Raw genomic sequence first — 8,350 nt, forward strand, 5'->3', positions numbered from 1 at the left:
CCCAAATAGTGAGAGGAATGTTAAAAAAGTAAACCAAAACTGGTGGCATCACAATGCCTGACTTCAAGCTCTATCACAAAGCTGTAATCATCAAAACACAAATATGAAACACCTACTGATTTTTATTAGGCAAAACTGAAGGTTACAAGTCACATCTCCAATTTTTACTTATTTATTTTTTATGAAATGTGCATTATTTTCTTTGCATTATAAACTAATGTGAAAGCCTAGCCATTCCACTTTACTGTGAAGCTAGCATTTGTGTCCCTTCCTATTTAAATATGAGCTCAAAAACATGAAGTCCAGAGCAATTTATCTTAATCTATAGTATTTGGGAAATTTAGCACAGAGACTGACAATTTTGATCAAAATATATTTCTACTGTTGTCAGAGATTCTTTACTTACAAACTGTTGCAACATGTTTATATATATATATATATGCTATGATTATTTATTTTTAATATTAAATATTGTATTTATTTACTCGAGAGGATACTGAGAGAACACAGCAGGGAGAGGGACAAGCAGTCTCTCTGCTATGTAGAAAACCTGATTCTGAGCTAGATCCCAGGACTCTGAAATTGTGGCCTGAGCTAAAGTAGGATGCATAGCCAACTGAGTCATTCAGGCACCCCTGATTATTTAAGTAGATGTAGAAAAAATTTTTGACAAAGTACATCTATTATTAATAAAAACACTCAACAAAGAAGATTTATAGAGAACATGACTTGGCATAATTAATAGAAACCATCTATTAAAAGCTACAGCTAATATCTTTTGCAATGGAGAAAACTGAGAGATTTTCCTTTATAGTTAAGAAAAATATGCAGATATCCACTCTTAACTCCACTATTTAGCATAATACTGTAAGTCCTAGCCACAACAATTAGAAAACAAAAAGAAATAAAGGCATGCAGGAAGAAGCAAAATTTTCACTATTGGCAAATGAAATTTTATATATATTCCCAAAGTAGTTGGTGAAAAATTCCATCAAACAATGGCTACAACTGATGAGCAAAATCAGTAGAATCACAGGATGTAAAATCAGTGTAGAAAAATCTGTTGTATTTATATACACCAATGATGAAGCAGCAGAGAGAGAAATTAAGGAATAAATCTCATTTACAATTGTACCCAAATTAATAAAATATCTATGAATAAATCTAGCCAGATGTGAAACATCTGTACTCTGAAAACTATAAAACACTGATGAAATTGAAGCTGAAACAAATAAATGGAAATACATTCCATGCTCATGGATGGCAAAAGCAAAGACTGTTAAAATGACTATACTATCCAAAGCAATTTACATATTTAATGCAATCCCTATCAAAATGCCAATTTTCACAGAGCTAGAAAAAAAAATACTAAACTTTTTTGGAAACAAAAATACTTCCCTAAGATTCACTTTCCTTAACTGAAAAAATTGTTTATGATCATATCTAATATATTATTCTAATAATTAAATGTGATAATTCATATAAAGTGTTTATCAACATTTCCAGTGTAAAAGAAATATTTATTAAGTTACTAGCTTTTACTATTATGATGATCACCTAGGAATGCATTTTTTATGAAAATATTCATAATATTTAGTTCAGCCATTGGACATTCATCATTACTGTTGAAAGTGTGCACTTTTGCAAAGCATTTTCTGAAGTGCTTTCTTCATATTGCTGTTCCTTAAACTGTAGATGAAAGGATTCAGTATTGGAGTCACCAATTAATACATAAGGGCTAATAGGGTGTCACTTTTAGGGATAAGGGAAGAGGAGGGGCTGAAATGGACAGCCCTTGCTGTACCATAAAACAACACCACCACTGACAAGTGGCAGCTACAGGTGGAGAAAGCTCTCTGTTTCCCCTGAGTAGATGTGATCTTCAGGATGGTGGAGAAGATCAGTCCATAAGATATGAGGATGGAGATAAGAGGAATGAGAGCAAGTAGACCTCCTGCTGTAAAAATAACCATCACATTGAGGGATATATCAGAGCAAGAGAGCTTCAGGAGAGGATTGAGATCACAGAAGGAATGGTGGATGATATAGGAAGCACAGAAGGACAGATGAACCATTAAGACAGTGTGTAAAAGGGCATGGAGACAGGTCACAAGCCAGAGCCCAGCCACTAGCCAGACACAAAGGAGAGGATTCATAATGGCAATATAATGTAAAGGATGGCAAATTGCCACATATATATCATATGCCATTACACACAGAAGAAGGTTGTCCATATTCACAAAAGAAATGAAGAAGAAAAGCTGGCTTGAGACACCCCACAAAATGAATAGTCTATGTATTAGTCAAGAGGTTCACTATCACTTGGGGGATAGTAGTGGAGGAAAAACAGATGTCAACAAAGGCCAAGTTACTAAGGAAGAAATACATGGGTGAGTGGAGGTGAGAGTCAAAGCCAACAACCAAAATAATGAGCATATTTCCTGATATAGTCATTAAATACATACAGAGAAATAGCACAGATAAGAAATATTGCTGCTCTGCTGATCCAGAAAGTCCAAGAAGGATGAATTCCTTGATGAGTGTTAGATTTCTTATTTCCATCTTCCCAAAAAAATCTAGAAAAGGAAAATATTAAATTGTGAAGATCAGAAGTGTTAAGTACCTCACCCACAAGGGTGTGTGTGTGTGTGTGTGTGTGTGTGTAATAAAGTACCATGTAAATTCCTTTCCCTTGCCAATTGCATCTTGTGTTTTTTATATTGCTTATATATTCACATAGGTGTGTTGTGTGCAATGCTCTAAACTTTTTTTTATTAAATTAATTTAGTTATTTTCAGAAAAACAGTATTCATTATTTTTTCACCACACCTAGTGCTCCATGCAATCTGTGCCCTCTATAATACCCACCACCTGGTACCACAACCTCCCACCCCCCAGCCACTTCAAACCCCTCATATTGTTTTTCAGAGTCCATAGTCTCTCATGATTCACCTCCCCTTCCAATTTACCCCAACTCCCTTCTCCTCTCTAACTCCCCTTGTCCTCCATGATATTTATTATGCTCCATAAATAAGTGAAACCATATGATAACTGACTCTCTCTGCTTGACTTATTTCACTCAGCATGATCTCTTCCAGTCCCGTCCATGTTGCTATAAAAGTTGGGTATTCATCCTTTCTGATGGAGGCATAATACTCCATAGTGTATATGGACCACATTTTCCTTATACATTCGTCCATTGGAGGGCATCTTGGTTCTTTCCACAGTTTGGCGACCAAGGCCATTGCTGCTATAAACATTGGAGTACAGATGGCCCTTCTTTTCATGAAATCTGTATCTTTGGGGTAAATACCCAGGAGTGCAATTGCAGGGTCATAGGGAAGTTCTATTTTTAATTTCTTGAGGAATGCTCTAAACTTTTTTCAATAAATAATGATTTCTTCTTTTCAAGAGATAGTTTCCCCAAAATGCAAATTTTGTGAATAATGATTAAATTGTGCCAGTTATGTTGCTTTGTTTATACTATTCACATAACCCATATTTGAATTTGCATCTACGATGATTGTTTTATCAGGCATGCTATTTATGTACTCTAACACAATGGAAATATTTATATTCAATGAGTAAACTTCCTCCCAATCTGAAGTTCATATCCATGGATACAGATCTCATTTAAATTTGTTTTCTTCCTGTACGGATATAATTTGGTCACAGACAATTCTTCCTTGGGATGATTACCCTTTCTTTGGTCTCTTTCCAGTCCTGCAAAATATCTATGCAATATGGTGGAAAGTCACCTGAAGCCTCATGCCTGTGGCATGAATTTTTAGGCCCCTTCCTCACAGCAGCTCATGCACACTACTTTCTCTAAAGGCAGTATGAGTATTTATTCACACCTTACTTTTTTTAATAAACTGTCTTGCTGCTTGCATCCTCTCATTCTCTTCAAATTCTCAACTACAGGTGAAACCAATGAGCACCATTTCATTTCTATACAAATACAGTTAATTGAGATTGAAGAACACAGTGTTGTGTAGTTTTTTTCTGCCACATTTTGAATCCCAGCTTCGTTATGGGCCACAATTATATTTTTAAAGATTTTTTTTTAATTTTTATTTATTTGATAGAAAGAGACCCAGTGAGAGAGAACACAATCGGGGGAGTGGGAGAGGGAGAAATAGGATTCCCGCTAAGCAGGAAGCCCAATGATGGGCTTAATTCCAAGACCCTGGGATCATGACCTGAGCCAAAGGAAGATGCTTAATGCCTGAGCCACTCAGGCGCCCCAGGAACCACAATTAAAACTTGGAAGTTTATCTCCTCTGAATCCTGTATAATTTCTTTAATTTTCTTGCATTTCTTTACAATCTGAGGCATGTAATGATAAAACCTGTACTAAGAAGCAGCATTATAAATTCCCATATATGCATTCCTTTGAGTAAAGCATATCCTTTCAGAGATGGCTTTCCTCCACTTTAAGCAGCATCAATTATGCCATTTTCCTCAATTGCATAATTAACCCTTTTGTGACATTTTCCTCAATTGCATAATTATCCCTTTTATACCAAGCAAAACAACTTATTTTTTATTGTTTTTTTAATTATTTTTAAATATTTTATTTATTTATTTATTTATTTATTTGAGACAGAGAGAGAGAGAAAAAGAGAGAATGGTTGCGGGGCGGGGACGCAGAAGAGGAAGGAGAAGCAGACTCAACCTAAACAGGAACCTTGGATCATTACTTGAGCCAAATATATGCACTTAAACCACTGGGCCACCCAGGCACCCCTAATCTGTTATTATTTTTGTTGAAAATGCAAATAGGTTTGGGATTGTTTTCTTAATTTCTCTTTCTACTGCTTTATTGTTGGTTTATAGATATACAACACATTTTTTAAAGATTTTATTTATTTATTTATTTGACAGAGAGAGAGATCACAAGTAGGCAGAGAGAGAGAGAGGGAAGCATTCTCCCTGCTGAGCAGAGAGCCTGATGCGGGAATCGATCCCAGGACCCCAAGATCATGACCTGAGCCGAAGGCAGCAGCTTAACCCACTGAGCCAACCAGGCGCCCTACAACACATTTTTTTTTGGTACATTGATTTTGTATGCTGACACTTGGTGAATTTGTTTATCAGTTCTAGCTGTTTTGGGGCGGTCTTGCAGGGTTTTTCTTTTATTAATATAATGTATATTTTTTCAGGGGTACAGGTCTGTGATTCATTAGTCTTACACAATTCATAGCACTCAGCATAGCACATATCCTCTCCAATTTCCATCGCCCAGTCACCCCATCCTTCCCACCCCCTATCCCTCTAGCAATCTTCACTTTGTTTCCTGAGATTAAGAGTCTCTTATGGTTTGTCTGCCTCTCTGGTTTCATCTTGTTTCATTTTTCCCTCCTTTCCCTTGTGATCTTTTGTCTTGCTTCACAAGTTCCTCAAATAAGTGAGACCATAAAATTATCTTCCTCTGATTGACTTATTTTACTTAGAATAAAATCTTCTCATTCCATCCACATCATTGTAAATGGCAAGATTTCAGTTTTTGATAGATGCATAGTACTTCATCTCACACAAACAAACACATGCACACACACACACACACCCCACATCTTTTTTTACCCATTTATCTGTTGTTGGATATATAGGTTCTTTCCATAGTTTGGTTATTGTGGGCACTGCTGCTATAAACATTCAGATGCACGTACCTCTTTAGATCACCACATTTGTATCTTTAAGGTAAATACCCAGTAGTGCAATTGCTGGGTCATAGGGTAGCTCTATTTTCAACTTTGGAAAACCTCCATACTGTTTTCCAGAGTTGCTGCACAGCTTACATTCCCACTAACAGAGCAGGAGAGTTCCCCTTTCTCTGCATTCTGCCAACATCTGTCATTTCCTGATTGGTTAATTTTTGCCACTCTGACTGCTGTGAAGTGGTATTCATAATACCATTACATCTGCAAATTGTGAAAGTTTTACTTTTTCTGCCTGATTTAGATTTGTTTTATTTCTTTTTGTTGTGTGAATTCTGTGGCTAGGAAATCCAGTAATGTGTTAGATTAAAAAAAAAAAAAAGTGGTGAGAGGGGACATGTTCATTTTGTTCCTGACCTTAGGAGAACAATTCTCAATTGTGCCCCATTAAGATGTCAACTCAGCTTCATTTTTTTGTTTTTGTTTTTGTTTTTTGTCAAGAAGTCCTGTTTCATATTGATGTATGTTCCCTCTAAACCTACTAGGTTGGGCGCCTGGGTGGCTCAGTGGGTTAAGCCACTGCCTTTGGCTCAGGTCATGATCTCAGGGTCCTGGGATCGAGTCCCATATCGGGCTCTCTGCTCAGCAGGGGGCCTGCTTCCCTTCCTCTCTATCTGCCTGCCTCTATCTACTTGTGTTTTCTGTCTGTCAAATGAATAATTAAAATCTTTAAAAATAAATAAATAAATAAATAATAAATAAATAAACTTACTAGGTTATCTGTTTTTATCATTATAGACATAGTACTTTGTCATTTTTTTTGTTTGTTTGTTGAAATGATCATATGGATCTTATCCTTTCTCTTATGATGTGCTGGATCATGTTGATTGATTTGTGAATATTGAACCACACTTGAAACCCAGGAAACATTTTCAAGTGATGGTAGTGAATATTTTTTAATGTATTGTTGAACTTGCTAGTATTTTACTTGGTTTCTTTCTTTCTTTTTTCTTTTTATTTAAATCTATGCTCATCAGGGATATTGATCGCTAGTTCTCTTTTTAGTACTGTTTTTATCTGGTTTGGGTATCCAGGTTATTTTTGCCTCATAGAACAAATTTAGAAGTTTTCCTTTCTCTTCTATTTTTTTAAAGATTTTATTTATTTATTTGACAGACAGAGATCATAAGTAGGCAGAAAGGAAGTCATATAGAGAGAGGAGAAGCAGGCTCCCCGCTGAGCCGAGAGCCCGATGTGGGGCTCGATCCCAGGACCCTGAGATCATGACCTGAGCTGAAGGCAGAGGCTTAACCCACTGAGCAACCCAGGCACCCCATCTTCTATTTTTTGGAATATTTTGAGAAGAATTGGCATTAATTTTTTTTTTTTTTTTTTTTTTTTTTTTTAGAATTACTTGTGAAACCATCTTTCCCTGGAATTTTATTTTATTTTATTTGAATTAATGTTTCAATTTTTACCTGATCATTAGTCTGTTCAAGCTTCTCTTTCTTCTTGTTTGTTTTGTTGCTTTATATGTTTATAGGAATTTATCCATTTCTTTTTAGGTTGTCCAATTTATTGGCATATACTTTTTCATAATATTCTCTTGTAACTGTTTTTATGTTCTGTTGGTTGTTGTTTTTACTGTTGTTGAAATTTTGTTTTTGAGTCTTTCTTTTTTCCTGATAAGTCTGGTTAGAAATTTATCAATGTTATTGATTTTTTTTTCAAATAAGCTGTCCTGGTTTCAATAATGTGTTTTACTTCTCTTTGTTTGTTTGTATGTTTATATATAATTTATCCTTACTCTTTATTTTTTTTATTAAATTTATTTATTTTCAGAAAAACAGTATTCATTATTTTTTCACCACACTCAGTGCTCCATGCAATCCATGCCCTTTATAATACCCACCACCTGGTACTTCTGCTGGATTGGGTTTTGTTTATTTTTCTTTCCCTAGTTCCTTAAGGTGTAAAGTCAGTTTGCTTATTGGAGGTTTCTCATGCTTCTTGAAGTAGGCTGGATTGCTATAAACTTCCCACTTAACACACCTTTTGCTTCATCCCAGACTTTTTAAAAATATTTTATTTATTTATTTGACAGAGAGAGGTCACAAGCAGGCAGAGAGGCAGGCAGAGAGAGAAGAGGAAGCAGGCTCCCTGCTGAGTAGAGAGCCCTATGCGGGGCTCGATACCAGGACCCTGAGATCATAACCTGAGCCGAAGGCAGAGGCTTAACTCACTGAGCCACACAGGTGTCCCCAGACATTTTTTTTTTAAGATTTTATTTATTTGGACTCAGGAGTCAAGATGATGGAGAAGTAGCAGGCTGAGACTAATTCAGCTAGCAGGAGATCAGCTAGAGAGCTTATCTAAAGATTACAAACACCTACAAATCCAATGGGAGATCGAAGAGAAGAACAGCAATTCTAGAAAAAGACAATCAGCCACTTTCTGAAAGGTAGGACTGGCGGCGAAGTGAATCCAAAGTGATGGGAAGATAGACCGTGAGGGGAAGGTCCTGCTCCCAGCAAGCGGCAGAGCAATGGAGCAAAAAATCAGGACTTTTAAAAGTCTGTTCCACTGAGGGATATTGCTCCAAAGGCTAAACTGGGGTGAAGCTCATGCGGGGTCAGCATGGCCTCAGGTCCCACAGGGTCACAGAAGGATTGGGGGTGTCTGAATTTCAC

The 8,350-nt window shown here is 36.4% G+C and overlaps 1 pseudogene; it reads right to left on the bottom strand.

Moving 5' to 3' along the window:
* Window positions 1-1,619: 1,619 nt before the first annotated feature.
* Window positions 1,620-2,562, bottom strand: LOC116585739 (annotated as a pseudogene).
* Window positions 2,563-8,350: the final 5,788 nt, after the last annotated feature.

This window comes from Mustela erminea, chromosome 3, assembly GCF_009829155.1.
Source record: "Mustela erminea isolate mMusErm1 chromosome 3, mMusErm1.Pri, whole genome shotgun sequence".
NCBI lineage: Eukaryota > Metazoa > Chordata > Mammalia > Carnivora > Mustelidae > Mustela > Mustela erminea.